Source organism: Schistosoma mansoni (assembly GCF_000237925.1).
Source record: "Schistosoma mansoni, WGS project CABG00000000 data, supercontig 0041, strain Puerto Rico, whole genome shotgun sequence".
Taxonomy (NCBI): Eukaryota; Metazoa; Platyhelminthes; class Trematoda; order Strigeidida; family Schistosomatidae; genus Schistosoma; species Schistosoma mansoni.
The window spans coordinates 813,299-836,082 of record NW_017386027.1 but is presented as its reverse complement, the minus strand read 5'-3'; the positions used below and the strand labels follow the sequence as shown (position 1 = coordinate 836,082).

General features: G+C 35.2%; 1 non-coding gene across 1 annotated transcript; it reads left to right on the top strand.

The window, feature by feature from the left end:
- Positions 1-2,009: 2,009 nt before the first annotated feature.
- On the top strand, positions 2,010-2,076 carry Smp_tRNA_01365_Gln_TTG.1.1. The gene has a single exon. It is a non-coding gene (tRNA).
- Positions 2,077-22,784: the final 20,708 nt, after the last annotated feature.

Below are 22,784 nucleotides of genomic sequence, written 5' to 3'. Positions count from 1 at the left end.
ATTATTCCAAATTCGTTTTATTCATCCATGAATATGATTGAAATTGAAGTTTAAAACAACAAAGAAAAGGGATAGAGATTCATGTTAGTCAATGAGTAAAAATCTTTTAGAAATCGGTTATTAAGGTCACACTGACTCATTCCCATTATAAATGAACTTTGTAAAGGCAACAATAACAACAACAGCAACGAGAAAAAGGAAATTTTGAAGGGAAAAAAATGAATGAAAAAAAAGAAACCTCCTAATATTGATTCCACCCGATTTTTCTTACTGTTTCTATGGTGTGAACTACTGATGTCTATAGATATAAGTAGTATGTATCATTAATTGAAAGTGAAATGACTAGAGGTAGAAGGTTAAGAAGATCAAAGAAAAGAGAATGAGAATAGAGGATGATTACGATGGAAATGAAGGAACACTGAAGTTTGAGACAATTGATTGACATTTTGTAAATGAAGTATTGACTGTATGATTCTTAGATTTTGTATTGAAATACATTCGATTGTTCCCTACTTGTGTTCTTGTTCACCACAACTTGACTTTATACTTGGTATGTATGTATTTATGTGTTGTTAATTCATTCAAGAATCGTTTGTCTCTTAATAAAGAAAAACGATGAGTAGAATAAAACTATAACTAATGATATTTGATAGCATTTGTCAGCATTTATTCTGTTTTGGAATTGGTTAACAACAATTGAAGACGTATTGATGGAGTTTTGTTCTCTGAGCTGGATGGTTTGGTCGTAGAGCTTTCATTGTCCTTCTGAACGACATCATCCGCAGCAGTTTGCTAGTTGCATACCGTATTTTGTATGACAAATGACTTCATTTAGACACTTTAATTAAACTCACTTGGTGTTGTTTACTTAAATCAACTCTATTGATGTTTAGGACTACAGTTGATCAGTCTCTTATTGGCATATGTGCATACTGTGAGTACTGCCTCGATATTGCCTTAATTCACAAACATTATAAGTATAGATGGATAGTGGCTAGCAGTGGAATCCAGTTTGATTCGCTTTTCCTCCTATTTGGGACTCGTTAGCTGGATGTACCTACATCCCAGAATTGATGTTCACTTCAGGACTCGAACCTAGTACTTTTTACAATCTATGAAAAATTTTGTTACCGAAAAATTCAAAAAAACACCATAATTGTAGTTCGAATATTCTCCTTCTCGTTTTGGGAAACAAGAAGTGAGTATTCCAAGATTCAAATATCATGTATAGTTGATAGGAAAATAGATTCCATAGTGAGCAACACTGATCCTAGAAAATTTACGGATGAATATGAATAGAAAATAAGAACTCATCAGTAATCTTTCAGTTATGCGTTTTGAATCATGAACCAGTCAACAGTTATCAAACAGGTTTTTTCACAATAATTGACGCCAGTTTCATCATTTTGTCTAACCTATTAACAACTGCTGGTGCATATTCATTGTGGTCAATCATATTATGATCTCTCTCATTGACACGGATTACTACCGTCTATAAATTGAAATTGTATGAAAATGGAAAGGAAATTTATTATGACTTTTGAACTTTCATTTATATCACGTGATTAGTTCCACCAATTAGAACACCGACTTCTTTGACCTTGGCACTGTGCCAAATCAATGATGCGTTAATCAGTTCGAACAGCCTAAAGTCAACTCTGAGTCCTGATTGGTTCTTTCACCCATCTCTGCCTGTTTAAACTTAGAACACAGTTTCCACTGTATGTATCCTGTTATACAGACATACTTGGTTTATTTACAAGCAGACTACACCATATCACACCATAAAATAGAAAAAAAATCATTATTCATAATCAAGCCGAAACGTTGCTATGATTTTGAGAAACAATTAGGAATAACTTAAGGATAGTAAATGGTATAATAGTAGTCAATAGGTCGAATGGAAGCTTATAATAAAAGGAATATGAATATACACATGATAAAGTTACGTAATAGGTATAGAATAAGAATATATATACAGCTGTACAATACAAGTGGCTATCAGGACTCAGTGGCCAAGTGGATAACGCGATGGTGTTTGAAGCGAAAGGTACTGGGTTCGAGTCCCAGAGTGAACATCAACTCTGAGATGCATATACATCCAGCTGACGAGTCCCAAATAGGACGAAACGCGTGTCAAACTGGATTCCACCGCTAGCCACTATCCATCTTTGCTCATATACAATAACAGTCCATAAATAGCCTCTTCCCTTAGAAGTTACGTATAATGTCATCTTCATTAGAATATAACAATCATTCTTCATTTGTAAATTAAATGACTCTATGGTTTTACTTCACAAAATCAAGTTCATAGGAAACATTTTATAGATTTATTTAAGCAAATTAGTAGGTATGTTTATGACGGAATTGTATTCTGTGAAGTTAACAAATACAATCATGAAGCCGTTTGATGTGGCTTAATCAGTTTGAATGTGACTGATATATGAAATTAATCTTTTTTCTAAATCATGTATCAGTTGAAGCTAGACCACTATGGAAAACCTGGAAGCACTGGACAGCCGTTTCGTCCTATTGTTGAGACTCCTCAGCAGTGCGCATCCACGATCCTCCCTCACGAGGTTCTAAACAAGGACCTATCAGTCTCGTGAGCCAGCGCTTAACCACTAGACCACTGAACCTGATATCTGACTCCAATTAGATTGAATTATGCATATCGTCTATTCTCATATGTAATTATCGACTTAATTGGCGTTAGTGAATAATGGAATTAAATAAGTCAAATATGAGTATGGATTTTTGAATATGTATATTTCATACTCTCATTATTGATTTGAACAAGCAATCAGGGCGACGAAACAAAGAGGGAAGAACGAGACAGATTGGAGAAGGTAAGTGAGTCAACTCGTTAGTCAATATTGATAATGAATAAGATAGGAAATGAACATAAATACGTTTAATGTTGATTGGCAAATAATTAACAAGGTTAAAATTTGACTCAAGTAGAATGAATAAATTGGCTTGTCAGGAAGCCAGAATAAATGATGTGGGATTAACATAGTGTGATTTATTGTTAAATCATTTTGACTTATTTTAGAAGTTGAATAAATCTTTCTCATTAGTCTTTGTATTTTTTCTCTTATGTGTTCAAGTTCCTACTGTAGATTTAGTCCAGTTTATGAAAAGTATTCAACTAGAAGATTTATCACATTCATTATCTTCAAAGATAATATCATGGATATTAATTTGGGATAGAAGTAAACCATAGAACTCATAGATTAACTTATAGATTATTGTTGTTGATGATTATCCTATCATTGCATGTTTAGCTACTTCGATTGTCTTTCTCCTAGACCTGGTACATAACCTTGAAGTTATTTATAATTTTCTTGATGGAAAAAAATAGGTTCGGCGTTCGGAACTCGCGAGATGAGATCGTGGATGCTCACTGCTGAAGTGTCTCACAACAGGACGAAACGGTCTTCCAGTGCTTCCGAGTTTTCCATGGTGGTCTAGCTTCAATTGACTCATGATCTCAATTATTGAAATTACTATAATATCCACATAAACCCCTTCTGATATAAATTAAGAATTTATTGATTTTTAATAACTTCAATAGTGTTTTTACTGGATACGACTATTCAATCAGTTGGTTATAAACATTGTTTGTATTATAACTTGTGGCCTTGTGTCCTTATCAATATATGATGTAATGATACTGTCAATTAAAGAATAGCGAATTATCGACCGGATCAATGACGAATGAATCCATACGAGCAGTCTAAAGTCATTATCGGTTCTTCTTCCTGTCTAACCCTGTTAGTTGATCCAGAACACCAATCTCAGCCTCCGTGATATGAATTATGTACTTTAAACGTACTGTGTTCATATACAAACCAAATAGACCACATAGTACTATAAAGTAGAAAAGAACATTTATACAAGATCTGGCCAGAAGTGGCTCTGAATGTAGGAGACAGTAATTGGATAGACTGGGGATAACTCAAGAACAGTGAATCGTATAATAATAGTCTATGAGTCAAAATAAAGCTTATAATAAGAGGAACATGATTATACATAGTTTAGTTACTTAACAATTATATAATAAACATATATGCATAGTAATAGTCCATAAATGGATCTCAACAGTACCATTCAATCTTGAGATACATCAGTTTGATCTTGATTAGTGAACTAAAATAAACAACACGATACAAAATGATAAAATCAAAGTAACAGTATTGTTTATAGTAGTAAATGTAAACTAAATAAGATGAATATGATTTGAAAGGAAAGGATAAGATAGATTGTCAAACTCTCTGAGTATATCATTAATTTTGATGTAAGTTTGTTCTCTGAGCTGGATGGTTTGATCGTGAAGCTTTCATCGTCCTTGTGAACGACATCATCCGCAGCACAAACTTTGGGTAGAAGTGAAGTGTTTGAATTTCTCCACATAAGATTCACAGCTTGTCCTGTGCACCTCGATATTGATTGGTTCTTGTTGACCTTAAATCTGTTTTGGTTGTATCTCCCATTGGTTTGATTGTTGTTCCTATGTTTCTGCATAATTTTCTTGATTGGTTGATAAATTGGATTGATTTCAATGTGTTTGTTTATTGCTGATTGACCTGAGTGCCAAGCCTCTAAAAATTCTGTGGTGTTTTTGGAATTACCTCTTTCCAAAATCTGCACATTTTTCCAGTCGAATGTGTGTCCGTAGTTGTTCACGTGTATTGATATGAGCAAAGACATGTCGTGGCGTTTGATTGCTAATTGATGTTCATGCAGGTGAAGATGAAGGGGGTGTCCTCTTTGTCCGATGTAGTGTTTGTCGCAGTTGGCACAATTTATTTTGTAGATGATGTTCGGTTTGTCTTCTTTTGTCATTTCATCCTTTGGTTTGCATAAAATTGAATGGAGAGATTTTGTTGGTTTGTGGGCAACACCTATTCCGAAGGTTTTCAACAGCCTCGTTGTCGTTTCCGATATACCTTTTATGTATGGTAGGATGATCCTTTTGTTGATTTCTATACATGATTTCGTTTCTGATGATGGGTGCGACCGGTATTTTTTGATGAAATGGATTACATAGCCGTTCTTTCGGAGGATGGTTTTCAGGTATTTTTCTTCATTTTTTCGTGCTGTGATTGTGTTGCAGTGTGTCCTCGCCCTCTTGAACAAAGTTTGTACACAATTGATTTTGTGAGTTCTTGGGTTGTTGCTATTGTAGTTGAGAATTTGATCGGTGTTGGTAGGCTTCCTTTGCATTAATGTTCAAGAATAATATGGAAGTTCCTCGAAATTACCCGGAACCAAACACTATCAAACACTTTTATAAATCTAACAGATTGGTACATTACCATCGATGGACTAATATATAACTTGATCCTTGAACTATATGGGAATATAAACTCGATCAAATTGAATGATATTTTCTTTAGACTTTCCCTGGAGTAATGGAAAAAAAGAAAGCGGCAACTCCTTCATATCACGAAACAAAATCCTCCATCATGATTCCCGTATGGACGTAATCAGTAATGTCTAAATTTCATGTAGAGAAAATTATAATACAGAAATTAAGTAGTTATATTAATAAAAGTCGAAACTGGGTTATGTATATATATGCCCTGTTGAAAAAGAGCTAATATTCAATCACTTACTTACGCCTGTTACCCCTCGTCGAGGAGCATAGGCCGCTCACCAGCATTCTCCATCCAACTCTGTCCTCGGCAATCCTTTCCACTTCTTTCCAGTTGTTATTCACTCTTTCCATATTTTCCTCTATTTCCCGACGTATTGTGTTTTTTGGCCTTCCTCTTTTCCGCTTCCCTTCAGGATTCCAAGTTAGGGATTGCCTTGTAATGCACATTGGTGATTTTTTAAATGTATGTCCTATCCACTTCCAACGTCTTTTCTTAATTTCCTCTCCAGCTGGAAGCTGGTTTGTCCTCTCCCATAAAACACTGTTGTTGATAGTATCCGGCCAATGGATGTTGAGTATTTTGCGTAGACAACTGTTTATAAATACTTGTACCTTCCTGATGATGGATTTAGTAGTTCTCCACGTTTTAGCTCAGTACAGTAGGACTGTTCATGTTCATATTGAAGATCCTCACTTTGAAATTAGTTGGGAGTTGTTTTGGGTCCCATATGTTCTTCAACTGTAGAAATGCTGCTCTTGCTTTGCCAATCCTCGCCTTTCCGTCTGCATCAGATCCTTTTTGTTTATTAACGATGCTTCCCAGGTACTTGAATGTTTCCACCTCTTCCAGAGTATGTCCGACCCACTTCCAACGTCTTTTCCTAATTTCCTCTCCCATAAAACGCAGATAGCAACTCCGCCTGTAGCTCTTCTAGAGTTACTGCCGGTCCCAAGCTCGGGTAAATGGGGAGGGTTAGGCATGGGGTTAGCGACCCCATCCCATAGAATAACTAACTCGCTAAAAAAAACGTTAACCAGAAAATACTCAATCACTATGGTGATTAAAAACACAAAAAAGAGGAAATGAAAAAATGTATCAAATGAACAAACTTTACTTTTCATTGATGTGTAAAGTCGAAGCGCCCCTCAATCAAGTAGGTTGTGATGTGTTCGTTTAAAAACTATTATTGTTATAATAATATTTTAATGAATAACATTATTGAATACATCGAACAACCTTCTTTATGAGGAGATTCTTGGACTAGTCAAATAGAATATTCCCATAGAACTACCCACTTCACCCTTTATTATAACTTCGATTATAATCATTTGAAGTAAATGGGAAAGTAAACAAATATATATGTATATATGGGATAGTTACTATTTGCCTATAAAAATTGGATACAAATTTTTTTTTTTTGATTATCTTGGGCCGAATGATAGCAATAGTTACTAATATTAACCAATCATAATTAAGGAAAAACAGTTAAGAATAATATGATTGGTTCATAATTAACCAATCAATTTATAGATATTATAAATCTATTGATGTGACTATCATTGATAAATGAACCAATCAGATAAAAGATAATTGGTCTTAGATTTTAGCGCGAAATTTAAATAAATAAAAAGTTTTGGCATTATAACTAATGTGATGAAAGACTTAAATCTAATTCTTAACCCTTAATCTTCACATAGGTTTATAACTCTTATTTGGTCTTAGTTATTAAGTGGACATATTCGAGGTCATCTTAGAGTCACTCAAAAGTCGTCCTTAAATTCATGTAGTCAAATCTTATCAACAGATATTTAGAACTGAAATCATGAGTCAATTGAAGTTAGACAACCATGGAAAACCTGGAAGCACTGGATGGCCGTTTCGTCTTATTGTGGGACTCCTGAGCAGTGTGCATCCACGATCCCGTACTCGCGAGATTTGAACCCAGGATCTACCAGTCTCGCGCCAGAGCACTTAATCGATAGACCTCGTGAGAGTGGGATCGTGGATGCGCACTGCTCAGGAGTCCCATAATAGGACGAAACGGCTATCCAGTGCTTTCAGGTATTCCATGGTTGTCTAGCTTCTATTGATTCATGATCTCAACTCTATAAGATATTTAGAACATTCTACTGAATCTATTCAACTTATTGATTGACTAAACAAATTATTTTCGTACCCTACGTCAGTCGTAATGATGATGATGATCATCATCATAATGTGAACGATCACTAATACAAAGAACTTCGATAGTTTTATGACTTGATTGAATTTGTATTGATCGTATTTTGTTTATTTAAAGTATCTATTCTGATTGAATGAGAATGTAAGGGGCTGGTATTATATTCAACCTATATAGGTTATTCTAGCCACTGGATAGATTAATCTATACATTGTATTCAAGCTATATTTTTACCATGTCAATTATTCATTGATTAATCCTGACTGTTTTCATATGTTTGTATGTGTGTTATTTAGTTACCTTAATCATCAGTGTGTCTGTAATTTATCTTTGTTTGGCTATAAAAATATTGATTCACGCTTAGTTAAATCGAGTTGGATGACCTGCCTTTTCCATCGCGCATCATTTTGTTGAACTTCACTTTCGGATGAACGATTGTATCAAATATACATATCCAGCGATTCATTCTCCTATTTGACTTATTTCATTCCGTTATTTACCAACGCGAGTTAAGTCGGTATTTATATATGAGGGTAATCAGGATGTAGATTTCAATAACAATCAACCATACGATCCAAATACAGTCACATTAAGGGTCATTAAAAGATTTTGTATATAGACAATAGTATTATTATTCTTGTGATAAGTGAAGAGTTGTATGTATATATTATTTACAATACTGAATGATGTCAAGTTCAATCTGATAGGCTTGATGCTATTACAAGTTCATTTTAATCGGTAAACGGTACGAAGGTCAATCACACAGTGATACGATAGGCTATTCTATTCCGTTGTCACCAGTTCTGCTAACTAGATCAAGAAGTCTTGGTGAGGTGTAGAGAATGTATTCTACAAGCACCCAGAAAATACGAGGTCACTAAGCATACAAATCAAGCTTATTGATACAATGATAGAAACGCCCTTGGAAGAGCCACAGAGTAGCATACTAAAAAAATTCGTCGAATAATGACATTCATGGAATTGCAAATGAGAAATGTAAGCTGTAGGTCAACTAAGCGTCTTTTGGCGCGAAAACATAAAAGTCAAATTTTTAGAATAAAATTACAAAACTAGTTCCTTTACCAAGTGAGTTCTGGAGATCTAACGTCTCCAACAATATCTCAATTATATAAATAATTCCAATGACTTAGAAACTGTGAAAAATGTTAATATAGTAAAATATACTCTCTGTAGTTGATGAATGTAATAATTGAATTGTAACTAAGACAAGTTAATATAAGAAGAAAACTACTGGGGAATTTTGACAGTAGAGATCATGAATCAATTGAAGCTAGACCATCATGGAAAACCTGGAAGCATTAACCACTCTGTCACATTATAATTTATCGATCGATAGGCTTTCTATTTATCCATTCTAACAATTACAATTCTTCTCCACTTAACAAGTTCTAATTAAGAACACGGAGTACGGACATACTGTGGTGTGTGCTACTAATGACGATAGACATAAGTAGTATGTATTATTAATCGAAGGTAAAATGCCTGGAGGCAGAAGGTTAAGAAGATTGAAGAAAGGAGAACGAGAACAGTGAATGATTGGTGTGAAAACAAAGGAACAATGATGTCTGAGATGATTAATTGACATTTCTCAGAAGGAACAGTTGAGCTTGCGACAACTGATTGACATTTTGCAAATGAAGTATTTAGTGTATGGTTCGAAGATTCTAGTCAGATTTTCTGTAATTCTGTATTCAGTTACGTATAATTGTCCCATTTATGTTCTCATTCACTACAGTATTATTATTCTGAATCCACAGAGTGAACTTTCCAATACTGAATTCATTCACTGACTTACGTCAGACCACAAAAAACAGTGGAGACAATTAATGTTACATTTTGAGTATATTTATTTAACCGAGACCAAACCCAGAGCCTTAATGTCTTGCAGAGAACGCTTAACAATTATAGCCATTGGTTTAGGGTCTTATTTTACAACTCCATATTTGATCAATTCGTGACATAGATCGACCATCATCTAATGCTCAATGGTTTCACTTCTTACTTCTTTCAACCTCGATCTCTAATGAAGCTATGAATGAGCATTACTGATGAATTCCATGCTAGGACAAAACAGCTGTCCGATACTTCCTGGTTTACAATGATTCCCCACCTTAGATCGATTGGAGAATGATAAAACCTACATATTAAATCAATCTGGACAACACTTCAACAACTGATCTGCTAGATACTAATCCAGCCGCTAGTATAAGTGATGTGACATCTCCTGCACTACAGTTACTAATCAACAACCAGTTATTGTAATCATCTTGACTAATCACTTAGGATGTACAACTGTTGACTTTCAAGATGTTCATTCACCTGCCAATTAGGAGGTGACTAATACAATCAAAGAGATAACTGGTCTTTTCGATAATCGAATAAGAATAGAATCAGAACTTATACTATAAGTTATAAAATAACCGATCATTAATTTATGGTATTTGGTATTGTTTTTAATTGAAATAAAGTTCCAAGAAGGAGCATCGAAAATAGATCCTAGATGATTGAAAAGAATGCCAAACTGTTGAGAACGAAATGGGAATTAAAATACTCATATAAACTTAAAAGTAATTCGTTAAATGGATGGTCGCGACAAGTTTACACCATCTTATCTCAACATAATGCACGCAGTGTCAAGCCACTTAGACTAGTGGCCACATTGCAACTTGATCAATATCATTCGATTTGCACTAAGAAGGACTTTACACACATGACATTGATCACCACACAGTGATCAATCAGTTGTGATTACATCTCAGTCATACAGGAGGTCGGTTGCGGCTCTGGTAGCTCAGTGGTAACGTCTCTGGCTGTGATGCTGAGTGATACGGGATCGAATCCGTCAGGGAGCACCAGTTCCATCAAGATTACAGGTACATCATGCTGACGAGTGCTAAGTAGCACGAAAACGGGTCCAGGGTTTCCTGTTGACTACCTCGAACCATCATCTTATCTCAATATAGTGTACGTAGTGTCGAGCCACCTAGACTAGTGGCCGCATTGCAACTTGGTCGACAGCATTTAATCTACACTAAGAAGGACTTGACACAGATGACCTTAATCACCACCCAATGATCAATCAATTGTGACCAATTTACATCAATCGCTACATTACGTTGGTTACACAAATGATCAAATATATGCTAGGCTACTGAATATAATTTAGTAGTATAAAAATAAACCAGAAAAGTTCCAGACAACTATGGGATTAAATTGTTGTGGAATATTAAACATGATTAAGTTCTCTTTCTTTTAAGTTGTATGTGCTAAATCTGTTTCTGAAATAATTAATGCTAATTTCCTAGCTGCTTTTTATAACTCTCAACTACTTTGCCTTTGGAGTGGAACAATACAGAAAGGAGCAAAATATGAGTAAGTGTTCTTTTCCATGATTAGTTATGTACAACGAATCGAGTCTATTCAGTTTCTCATGGCCTTGGTCTTCTAGAACTTTCTGAAAACACATTCAATATGTCAATGATGTAGGTTATTGATGTATGGGCGAAAATGACAATGATTGGTTGTCTTGATGAATCAAACATGAAGATAGTGTGATAGGTGTTATATGTGTTATATATATTCCCCTATCCTGACTGTTATTGATTGACTGTTCCTTGTTGTTGGATTGTGTCGGATTTTGTTTGGTGTGGAAATATATTGACGTTCTATTCAGGCTAATCTCGTGTTCTTGATTTGAGTTGTGTTGAAGTCCTGTAGAATAGATGACACTGGGTGGGAATCTAGTGTAGATATTTGTCTAAGGTAAATTAGCATCCCACATACGTGTAAAAAGTAAAAGGACTGTTATAACAAGAAACCCTAGCGTTAAAAAACAAGTATCCTACCGTTTATAACAGTTACTATCCAACTAAAACTTGGAAAATCAATTCTTCATTTGTCTATATATTTCTGAGCAGCTCTTTTTCAATACTGATCATATTATACATTTACGAGAGTTTTCAGAGACTTTGAGGAGGGATATTTTCGGACTCTACAACAGTATAAATAAATGCTGACTAGAGTAGTTAGAAACATATATGAGAAAAATGAACAACAACTGGATAGAAGTAGAAAGGAAGGCCCAGGATAGAGTTTGTTGGGGAATGCTGGTTGGCGGCCTATTATCTATTGGTGGTAACATGCGTAAGTAAGTAAGCAAGTATGTTCATATACGTTATCATAAATATCTATGACACAGTTTCCTTGCTTACACACTGTTTATTACGTAAATCTTTCAGTTTCATAAAAGCTGGTTATTGGTTTGCGACTGATAAACAGTTACTACAGTAAAGCATTTTTTCCACGGACGATTTGAAAGTAAGATGAAAAACATTTCATAATATTTCTGATTGAGATCATGAATCGATTGATGTTAGACCAACATTGGAATCATGGGAGCACTGGACGGCCGTTTTGTCTTACTGTGGTACTCTTCAACAGTGTGCCCTCATGATCCTGTCCGCGAGGTTCGAACACAGAACTTTCGGTCTCGTGCGCGAACATTAATCTTTAGACCACTAGGCCGGTTTCCAACGGTGTTGATGTTTCACCCCAACCAATCCAACAAAATTGTGCGACCATCTTCCATTGTACTGAGTGAGATACCTGTCTCTACCTGACTTGGATTAGCTCCAGTGGTCACGACCATCCGCTTACTAGTGAAAAAGATTTCATAATATCTTGGAAAATTGTTACATAACTTATTAACAAGTTCTTTAAATCTTGTTCTACATACCTGATCTGTTTATATCCACATAATTATTTATACAGAACTAAATTGGTCTTTTTAGAAATAGTAAGAAAACACAAGAGAGGAAATGGTTTTATTTCTATGTTGTTGAGTTTGTACATTTGGGTAGTTTATTTATGGAACATTCATTGTAATGTAGTGTGGGTTACTTATATCCACATAAGTAGTATATGACGATGGTCAGGCAGAGAATGTATTTCACAAGAAGATCGATATTGAGAGTGGACGGAAACGAAACGCAATCGGTATGAAAAGGCATGGACAATAATATTCGGTTGTCCTCACTTGTGTTCTCATTCACTATAGTAGTACTAGACAATACAATCAGCCTCTAATAAATCAAAAGAATAAAGAAATGGGCTACATATCTTCTACATCATTTTAAAATAATTTCATTGAACAAAAACCACTTCGGGCTCTAATTTTGAATTCACATTTTAACACATTTCAAGTCCTGGTGTGAAGATCAGCTCTGAGATCCAGGTACATCCAACTGACGAGTGCCAAATAAGACGAAACGAGCGTCAAACTGGGTTCCACTGTTAGTCACCATCCATCTATGCTTATAAAGCTTGTGTATATTGAGGCAATCCGCAAAAGATGCACATATACCCACAAGAGACTGATCAATTACAGTCCTAAATAACAACGGGAAGATACAAGCAAACAATCCAAAGTGATCTCTAATATGCCTCTTCAATCTTTAACTCTACCTGTAGTGCCTACAGGGTCTACTGCCGGTCCCAAGTTCGGGTAAAGGAGGAGGGTTGGGTATGGGGTTAGAAATCCCATCCCGTAGACAACTAACTCGCTAAAAAATGCTCTTCAATCTTTCCAAGTTTAGTATAAATAATGGACAGAATTCATGTTATTGAATAGCCTAACCGTGTTTTAGCACCCCTTATTGAAATCAAAGACAATGTTCAATGATGTTCAATCATGTGGTAATACATACAATAGTTAAACACAGTTTTTCATTCTAAATAAAACAATAATCCATACAAACAAAAACTGATGGTTTCAATCAAAAGGAAGGTTTCTTGTTTAAAATAATCAAATGGCGCCATCATAAATTATCTTTTGAATATAAATGTATTTGGTATTGTTTTTGTTTGAATCTTCCCATTAATATTTAGAACTATAATTGATCAGCTTCTCTCTCTTATTGACATATGTTCATCTTGTAGGGATCGCCTCGATATTGCCTTAATTCATAAACGTTATAAACATAAGTGATTGGTGACTAATAGTGGAGTCCAGTTTGACGCGCGTTTCGTCATATTTGGGACTCGATAGTTGAATGTACCTGTCTCTCTTGAACCCACTGCTACCTACATTCCATCTTTGCTTATAATTCTTTTGAATATAGTTAATAGTTATGAAAAGTAATTAACAAATAAACATTCATATAAGCAAACAACATTTATCAATTAGAATGGTGACAAAAATAATTGTATTTTGTTAATAGGGAAAAATGTACAATCAGTATGGAAGAAAACAAGAACAACTCGTCAAATAGTTACTTACTCTAAATTTACTTAGTATTGTTTGTTTGAATCTTCCCATTGATGTTTTTAGGACTGCAACTGGTCAGTCTCTCATCGGCATATGTGCATACTGTACGTATTGCCTCGATTTAGCTTTATTTCACAAGCATTATAAGCAAAGATGGATAGTGGTTAATATTGGAATCCAGGAATCGCGTTTCGTCCTATTTGGGACTCGTCAGCTGGATGTACATGCATCTCAGAGTTGATGTTCACTCTGGAATTCAAACTCAGTACCTTTCGCTTCAAACGCCATCGCGTTATCCACTCGGCCACTGAGTCCTGATAGCCACTTGCTTGTGCGATGGGGTGAAGTTTAAATTCATTTAGTATTGTTTGTTTGAATCTTTTCATCGATGTCCAGCTGTGGAGTCCCAAATAGAACGAAACGTGCGTCCTGGGTTCCACTGCTAGCCACTATCCATGTTTAGTTACTTACTCTGTTATCACTTTTTTGTTTTGTTCGATGAATTCTTATTTAGCGGTTTTGTTGACGTGACTATAATTGATGGATGGACCAATCGGGTACAAGATAACAAGTATCGGATTCAGGCACGGAATTTATTCATCCATTTGGATAAATAGAGTTTTAGTATTACAACTGAAGTCAGTTCGTGATCAAAACCATCAATCTAATTCCTCATACTGGTTTATAATTCTTATTTAGTCCTATTTATTAGGTTTACACCCTCAAAGTCAGTTTAGAGTCACTAAGATGTCGTCAGTAAATTATAGTTTCACCGTTTTGTCATTAAGGTGATCAGTTTTCAACTTATAAAATATCCGCAGTGTTATATAGTCATGATGAATCCACTGGAAACTCACTCCAAAAACAATTCGACCATAGTTTTACACCATGGAGAACCTGGAATCACTGGACGGCCATTTCGTCCTATTGTAGGACTCCTCAGTAGCGCGCATCCACGATCCGTCCTCGCGAGATTCGAACCCAGGACCTATCAGTCGACAGGCATTTCACCTCCAATCGATGATACATACCACTTATATCTGTCAACATTAGTAACACACAACAAAGTATAACTCTTAAGTAACATCTGTAGATAACCATTTTTACAGCCATTAATTAGTTGATTTCCCAGGTTACAGTTTGTTGTTCTAAAACTTGAACAAATCTATTTCTACTAAGATGTAAGCGTAAAAGGATTAAACAACGCAATTATTTCGTTAACCATTATGATTGTATAATAGTTTGCCAACTAAAATTAATTTGTTACTTACTTACTTTACTTACTCCTGTTACTCCCAATGGAGCATAGGCCACCGACCAGCTTTCTCCAACCCACTCTGTCCTGGGCATTCCTTTCTAGTTCTATCCAATTTTTATTCATTCTTCTCATGTCTGTCTCTATTTCTCGGCGTAATGTGTTCTTTGATCTTCCTCTTCTCCTTTGGCCTTCAGGATTCCATGTGAGGGCTTATCTTGTGACGTAATTGGGTGATTTCCTCAAAGTGTGTCCTATCCACTTCCAGCACTTCTTCCTGATTTCTTCCTCCACTGGAATCTGGTTTGTTTTCTCCCACAGTAACTTGTTGCTGATGGTGTCTGTCCAACGGATCTGAAGTATCTTGCTTAGACAACTGTTAATAAACACCTGTATCTCCGCCTGTAGCTCCTCCGGGGGCTACTGCCAGTCCCAAGCCCGGGTAAAAGAGGAGGGTTGGGCATGATGTTAGCGACCCCATCCTGTAGGAAACCAACTCGCTAAAAAACGCTCACCAGAAAAAATTATTCAATATTAATTTGTAGAGAGAATCAATTTACAATTGTTATGCCTTTGACTATAAGCAATATCACTTACTCGATTCACTAATCAGAATTTTTCAGTCCCAAGTATGTTATTCTATCAATAGTCTAGTGCTTTAGACCTTATTCAATTATATGATCCGATCAACATGATTAATCTTGATCTTTGACTAACTCAAGGTCCGCCTCTATTGATCCATTGATCAGGAACCTTGGGTCCAGATAAAGGGGGACAGCAATCAAGCTTCTATTATTATTATTCTAAGAACACATGGGTTTATATATACAGCCATTCTGGCTTACACTAAACCATAAAATAGAAAGTCATCGTTGCACATAAATAAGCTAAAAGTGGCAATGAATCAGGTATAAATTCGAAACAATTTAACGTACCTTAATGTTTAATAGATCATTTGAAAGCTTACAACAAACGTAAGACAGAGGTCGAATCCGTCAGAGAGCACCAGTTCCCTTGCTGACGAGTGCCAAGTAGCACGAAAACCGAGTACAGGGTATCCTGTTGACCACCTCCAACCACCAGCTTATCTCAACATAGTGCAAGGAGTGTCGAGCCACCTAAACTAATGGCTACATTGCAACTTGGTCGGTAGCATTCGATCAGCACTAAGAAGGATTTGACACGCATGACATTGATCACCACTCAGTGATTAATCAATTGAGAGATATGGTAGTCCAATTATTTACTGATTATAGAATAAAAGTATGTATGATATTAATTCACTAAGTACTTTCAAAAATTATCATTTCTTCAGCCTTCGTTCTGTTAAATTAAAAAAAATGAGATGAAATCTTTGTTCTTTTACTATTTTTATGAAGGTATTATGGTATGTGCTACTGATATCGACAGATATAAGTAGTATCCATCACCAATCGAAATTAAAATGTCTGGATGCAGAAGGCTAAATAGATCGAAGAAAAAGAAGAACGAGAACAAAGAATGATTGAGGGTGGAAACGAAGAAACGATGAATTCGAAGACAATTAATGAATATTTTGCAAATGAAGTATTAACTGGATGGGTCTCAGATTTTACTAAGTTATTCTGATGGAGTTAGGTTCTCTGAGCTGGATGGTTTGGTCATGGAGCTTTCATCGTTCTTCTGAACGTCATCATCAACACAAACTTTGGGTAGAAGTGAAATATTTGAATTTCTCCATATGTGATTCACAGCTTTTCCTGTGCATCTCGATGTGGAGAAATTCAAACACTTTACTTCTACCCGAAGTTTTTGCTGATGATGTAATTCAGAAGGACGATGAAAGCTCGACGACTAAACCATCCAGATCAGAAAACAAAACTCCATCAAAATAACCCGTTTGAGCTACAAATCTTCTCCACTAAGTTATTCTATAATTCTTTATTCATATACATAGAGTTATCTCCATTTCTGTTCTTATTCATTGTTTCGAGTGTACAGGGTGAACTTTTCCATATTGATTTCATTCACGTGAATTCAATTGTATAGTTATTTAAACAATCATACAATTTCTTTGTGAACATTCAATAAATTAACATATTCAAGTGGTTCTTCAAAATTCATGACCTTCCAGTTGATAGTGACCTTTTAACCCTTGAATCATAAGATCAGTTAAGAAGAATTTTACAAAAATTCATCATCATGTGATGACACTTTTATCATCTATTTTCGTCGATGAACTGTTTTATCCTTTAAAAATGATATTCCTAAAAGGAATTAATCTTAGTTGAAATGATATTTGGAAACTAGGAACACTTTATATCTTGACCGATCATGTTTAAACATTGACTAGAGTAAGATTCTATTCATTAGTGAGATGGAATGATTATCACATGATATCAGGAAGTTGATAATGGATATCACTAGCTAACATACTGGTGGTTTTAATGATTTAGAGCTAATCACGAGATCAGAAGATCTTGTGTTTGACCTCTGGTGATTCCGGGTATGTGTAGTCTTAATGAGTCTAGTACTAGAAAAGAACATTTGTCTAAAGTACTTCTTGCCTTTGAATAACACTCCCAAGTGACCATCGGAAGACCAATGTTATTGTATGTTTGTAATTGGATGTTATGAAGTTCTGTTTTCATTGCTAACAAGTACCAACTTGTGCTTAACAAACACAACTAATTGAAGTCACATAAGTTTTCTTGTCAATCAATGCCAAGTAGAAGAACGCTTAAATCAATGACTTTTTGTCTGACTAATTTAAACCATTGAATAACAAAACCAAATTTATTGATAAGAATAATAATGAGAATTGAATGGAATAAATCAACTAAAGTTGCATAGTTGAAAGTATGAGTCAATCAAAACTAGACCACCATGGAAAACCTGGAAGCACTGGACGGCCGTTTCATCCTATTGTAGGACTCCTCAGCCGTGCACATCAATGACCTCGCCTCGCGAGGTTCGAACCCAGGACTTACCAGTCTCGCACCAGAGCACTTAATCAATAGACGACTGAACCTGCATCCGATGGTGTTAATGTCTATCTTCAACCAATCTACGAAGTTGAGCAACCGTTCACCAATTGTCTTCAGTGAGTTCCTATCTCACAACAGACGTGGTTTGAACTCCACTGGTCACTGTTTCTCACTAGAACTCCAGGAATTATCTCTTGAAGTCAGTCACTAGTGAGCATATGATTATAATCAGAAGGTTTTTTTTTTGTGGAGATTTAGTATTTGCATAGTTGAAAGCATGAGTCAATTGAAGCTAGACCACCAACAAAAGTTGATAAATTATAAGTGATAAATTTACAATTCTCTATTGTGATTCAAATTTTTATTCAAACTTTAATTACAATTATAAGAAAAGATGGAAAGTGACTAGTAGTGGAATCCAGGAAGTACGTTTCGTTCTATTTGGGACTTGTTAGCTGAATGTACCAGCATCTCAGAGTTGATGTTCACTCTAAGACTCAAACCCAATACCGCTCACTTCAAACATCATCATGTTATCCACTTACCTACTAAGTCTTGATAGTCACTTGCTTGTGCAATGAGGTGAAGTTTAAATTCATTTGGTATTGTTTGCTTGTATCTTCCCATAAATGTTTAGGATTGCAATTGATCAGTCTCTTGTAGGCATCCAGTTTGACGCTCGTTTCGTTCTATTTAGGACTCATCAGCTGGATGTAACTGTATGTTAGAGTTGATTTTCACTCCGGGACTCGAACACAGTACCGTTCAAGTAAACAATACAAAGTGAATTTAATTACTGCTTTTAAACAATCATTGATGATCCTTTTCAACATTATGAATCATTAGAAATGAATAAATGGATGATCCAATATGTTCTCTAAACTGACCAAGAAAGTGTCCACGTAATATCTAGGAACAAATGAGGGTTATGAAGCAGTGTAAGAAATTACAATGATGATTCATAGTTGATAGTTAAGATTAAGAATTAGATTGTGGGGTTTTCATCACGAATTGATATCAGTTATAATGCCAAAATGGTCTTATGCCAAATGGATGAATAAATTTCGCGCCATAATTCAAGATCTGTTATCTAAAATCTGATTGGTCCATTCATAAATTATAATCCCGCCGCCAACAGAACACATTCTAGAATATTAAAACTTTTAAAAATTGTCATTTTTTGTTCAATCTTCACTTTTCTTTCTTTTTTTTCTTTTTTCTTTGTTTTCATATTTCAACCCTCCTTTTTTCCCTCCATTTAAATTTAAGAAATGTCATAGAACATAATACATACCATGGATACATAATAAGGAGGGTATATTAGTGTAGGGTATTGATCCATAGAGGATGATGTTTTTGTTCATAATGATAATCAATTATTTACTTTATAAATATGGATAAGATTAATGTGTCTGATATTCTTACGGGGTATAAAGTGTTCAGATATAGACGATGTTTATAAAGTACAACAATCGGTATTCATGTCATTTATATTGTTAGAATGAATAGTAGTTTAACATTATGAATAGATAGTTATCAGATATCAAGATGTATTGGGTAGTTGTTTTTTGTATCTAAGATGATGGTTGGAGGTAGTCAAGAGGAAAGCTGAGATAATAACCAATCAATATCGAGGTATACAGGACAAACTGTGAGTCATATATAGAGAAATTGGAACACTTCACTTCTACTTGAAGTTTGTGCTGATGATATCATTCAGAGAAACGATGAAAGCTCCATGACCAAATCATTCAACTCAGAGAACAAAACTCTGTCAAAACCATCCACCTAAGGTACAAATCTCCGCCATATCAAAACCCTGAATCTAGATCCTCACTCGTCAGTAAGCTATACCTGTAATCTTGAGGGACCTGATGCTTCTTGACGGTTTCGACCCCGTGTTACCCAGCTTTACAGTCAGAGACGTTACTACTGGGCTAACCAGGCCGTGACTAACCTTCTGTAAAAACTGAGATGTTCTTATAATGGATTGATCACTAGGTGGTAATCAATATCATGTGTGTCAGGTCCTTCTTAGTGCAGATCGAATCCATCAACCACCATCTTATCTCAACATAGTGCACACAATGTCGAATCACCTAGACTAGTGGCCACATTGCGATTTGATCAATAGGATTCGATCTGCAGTAAGAAGTACCTGATACACATAATACTGATCACCACCCAGTGACCAGTGAATTGTAAATTGTTTTTATCTATAACCTAAAAATGTATGCACATTAAGTTACTTATATGCTATATTACCTTCATGTAACACTTAGAAGAGACTTGGAGGGATCCTGTGACAATAAAGGAACTCAAGTGGTTTTCTTGTTTTTCTATAAAGTTTGCTAAATTTTCTGAAAAGTCGTATAGACAAATGTGAGTATCCCAGACCACTTTTCCAAAGCATTACACTGAAACTACATTCATCCAAATTGTCGTTCTTTGAAATATCTCACCTTGAATGATATTCAGAAGATGAACGAGTTATATTCGAAGACTACATTAACCCGGTTGGTAGAAATCGTATAGAAGATGTGAAAGTTTAAAACTGATGCAAAGATCCATGATTCTTTTCTGGAAACGCCAGAAGAATAAGTATTCAGTTACCCTACTAGAGTATTAACGACTATTCTTCTTATCGGGACATCCAGTGCTTCCAGGTTTTCTATGGTGATCTAGCTTCAATAGACTGATGATTTCTACTATGAAAATACTGAAATCTCCACGAAACCCCTTCTGAGTATTAGATACATAAATCATACCTAAAATACATCTGTAAATCTCTGAAATTTAATTGACTATTATTCATATTAGTCAAGGTTTGGAATATCACGTTGTTGATAGTTAAGACAGAGATTTGATTGATCCCTGTTAACTTATCCTCATTTTCTTTTCTCTTTTCTTTTCACCAAATAACCTTGTTTGAATATCAGTACTATTGTGTTGTGATCTACTTATATCCCTATAAGTAGTATATGGTGATGGTCGGGCATTGAATGTATTTCAGTAGAAGATCGATAAGGATAGAATGGGAATGGCACGCAATCGGTACGAAAATGAATGAACAATTATAATCGGAGACTATGGATGGATATTTGCAGAAGGAGCAGTCAAATTGAGACAATTGATTGTTATTTTGCAAATCAACTGTTGACTTTATGGTTAACAGAATTTGGTGAGATAGTCTGTAATGTGTGCCAAATTACATTCGATTGACCCCAATTGAGTTCTTGTTCACTACACTATGATAGAAATACATTCAATTGAAGAGTTTTACACACAGTGATTGATACATTATGAATGTTACCTGTTAATCACATTTCATATATATCACCTTTAGAAGTCCTAACAAATAAACATCACAAATATTATATCAACGCCTGTTACCCCTTGTGGAGGAGCATAGGCCGCCCATTAACGCTCTCCACCCAACACTGTCCTGGGCAATTCTTTGTAGTTCTTTCCAGTTGTTATTCATCCTTTTCATATCTGCTTCAATCTCCAGGCGTAATGTGTAGTTTGACCTCTTCTATCAATTAGTCTGACTATTCGTCTCAACATTAAGATCCTAATGTATCCATTTTGATGAGTCTTGAATAGAAGATTACAGTAGAGTATGGTGTTTATGTTTATGTTAGTTAATTAATTATTAATGTATTACAATCGATATGATTTGTACTTTTCTAACCGTATTGATTATAATGTCAATATATGTTGTGTAATCACAAATGATTAAATATTCATACTGATGTAGATGTTTTAAGGTGTTTGAGAGATGTTATTAGAAACCTGGAATCATTAAACTGCCATTTCGTCCCACTGTCGGACTCCTCAACAGTACTCATCCATGATCTAGCACACGAGGCTCGATCTCAGAACCATCAGTTTCATGCACGAATGCTTTATCTTTAGACCACTGATGGGGCATTGAACAGTGTTAATGTCTAGCTTCAATCAATCCATGATCTTTCACAATCATTCATCCATTGTTTAAGGTGGATAACTGTCTCATAACTGACACGAATTGGACTCCACTGGTCTCAGCTTCTCTTATTAACTATTAAAACTCAAAGGACAGTTTTAGAATGACATTTATTTATACATATTCTAGTTAATATCTGGTTGACATATGAGTAAACTGTAAGAAAGCTAAGAAAATGGACAAATAACTAGACATCATTAGTTCATTAAGTCAGTGATTATTGACCTGAAACATTTGTTTAAATGTTGATTGACATAACCCTGAATAGGTTATAATGATCCATTATAAATTGTGTTACTCCAAACTTTTCATTGATTCACTTTGAACTCAACTACATACTTTTAGACTGTTTTAGTGATTTATATAAAAGGTTTCTCTCCATAGAATGTTTACTTTATGTTACTTAAATAAGTAGGTTTTATAGTTGAAATCATGAATCAATTGAAGTTAGATCATCATGAAAAACCTGGAAGCACTGGACGGCTGTTTCGTCCTATTGTGGGACTCCTCATCAGTGCGCATCCACGATCCAACCTCGCGAGATTCGAACCCAGGACCTATCAGTCTCGCGCGCTGTCCAGTGCTTTCAGGTTTTCTATGGTGATCTAGCTTCAATTGACTCATGATTTCAACTATAAACTTACTGAGATCTCATTAAAAGCCCCATCTGTTAAGTAGGATTTCTCGATTATAATTTAAAAGAAAGTTTTCATCATGAGTAAAGCT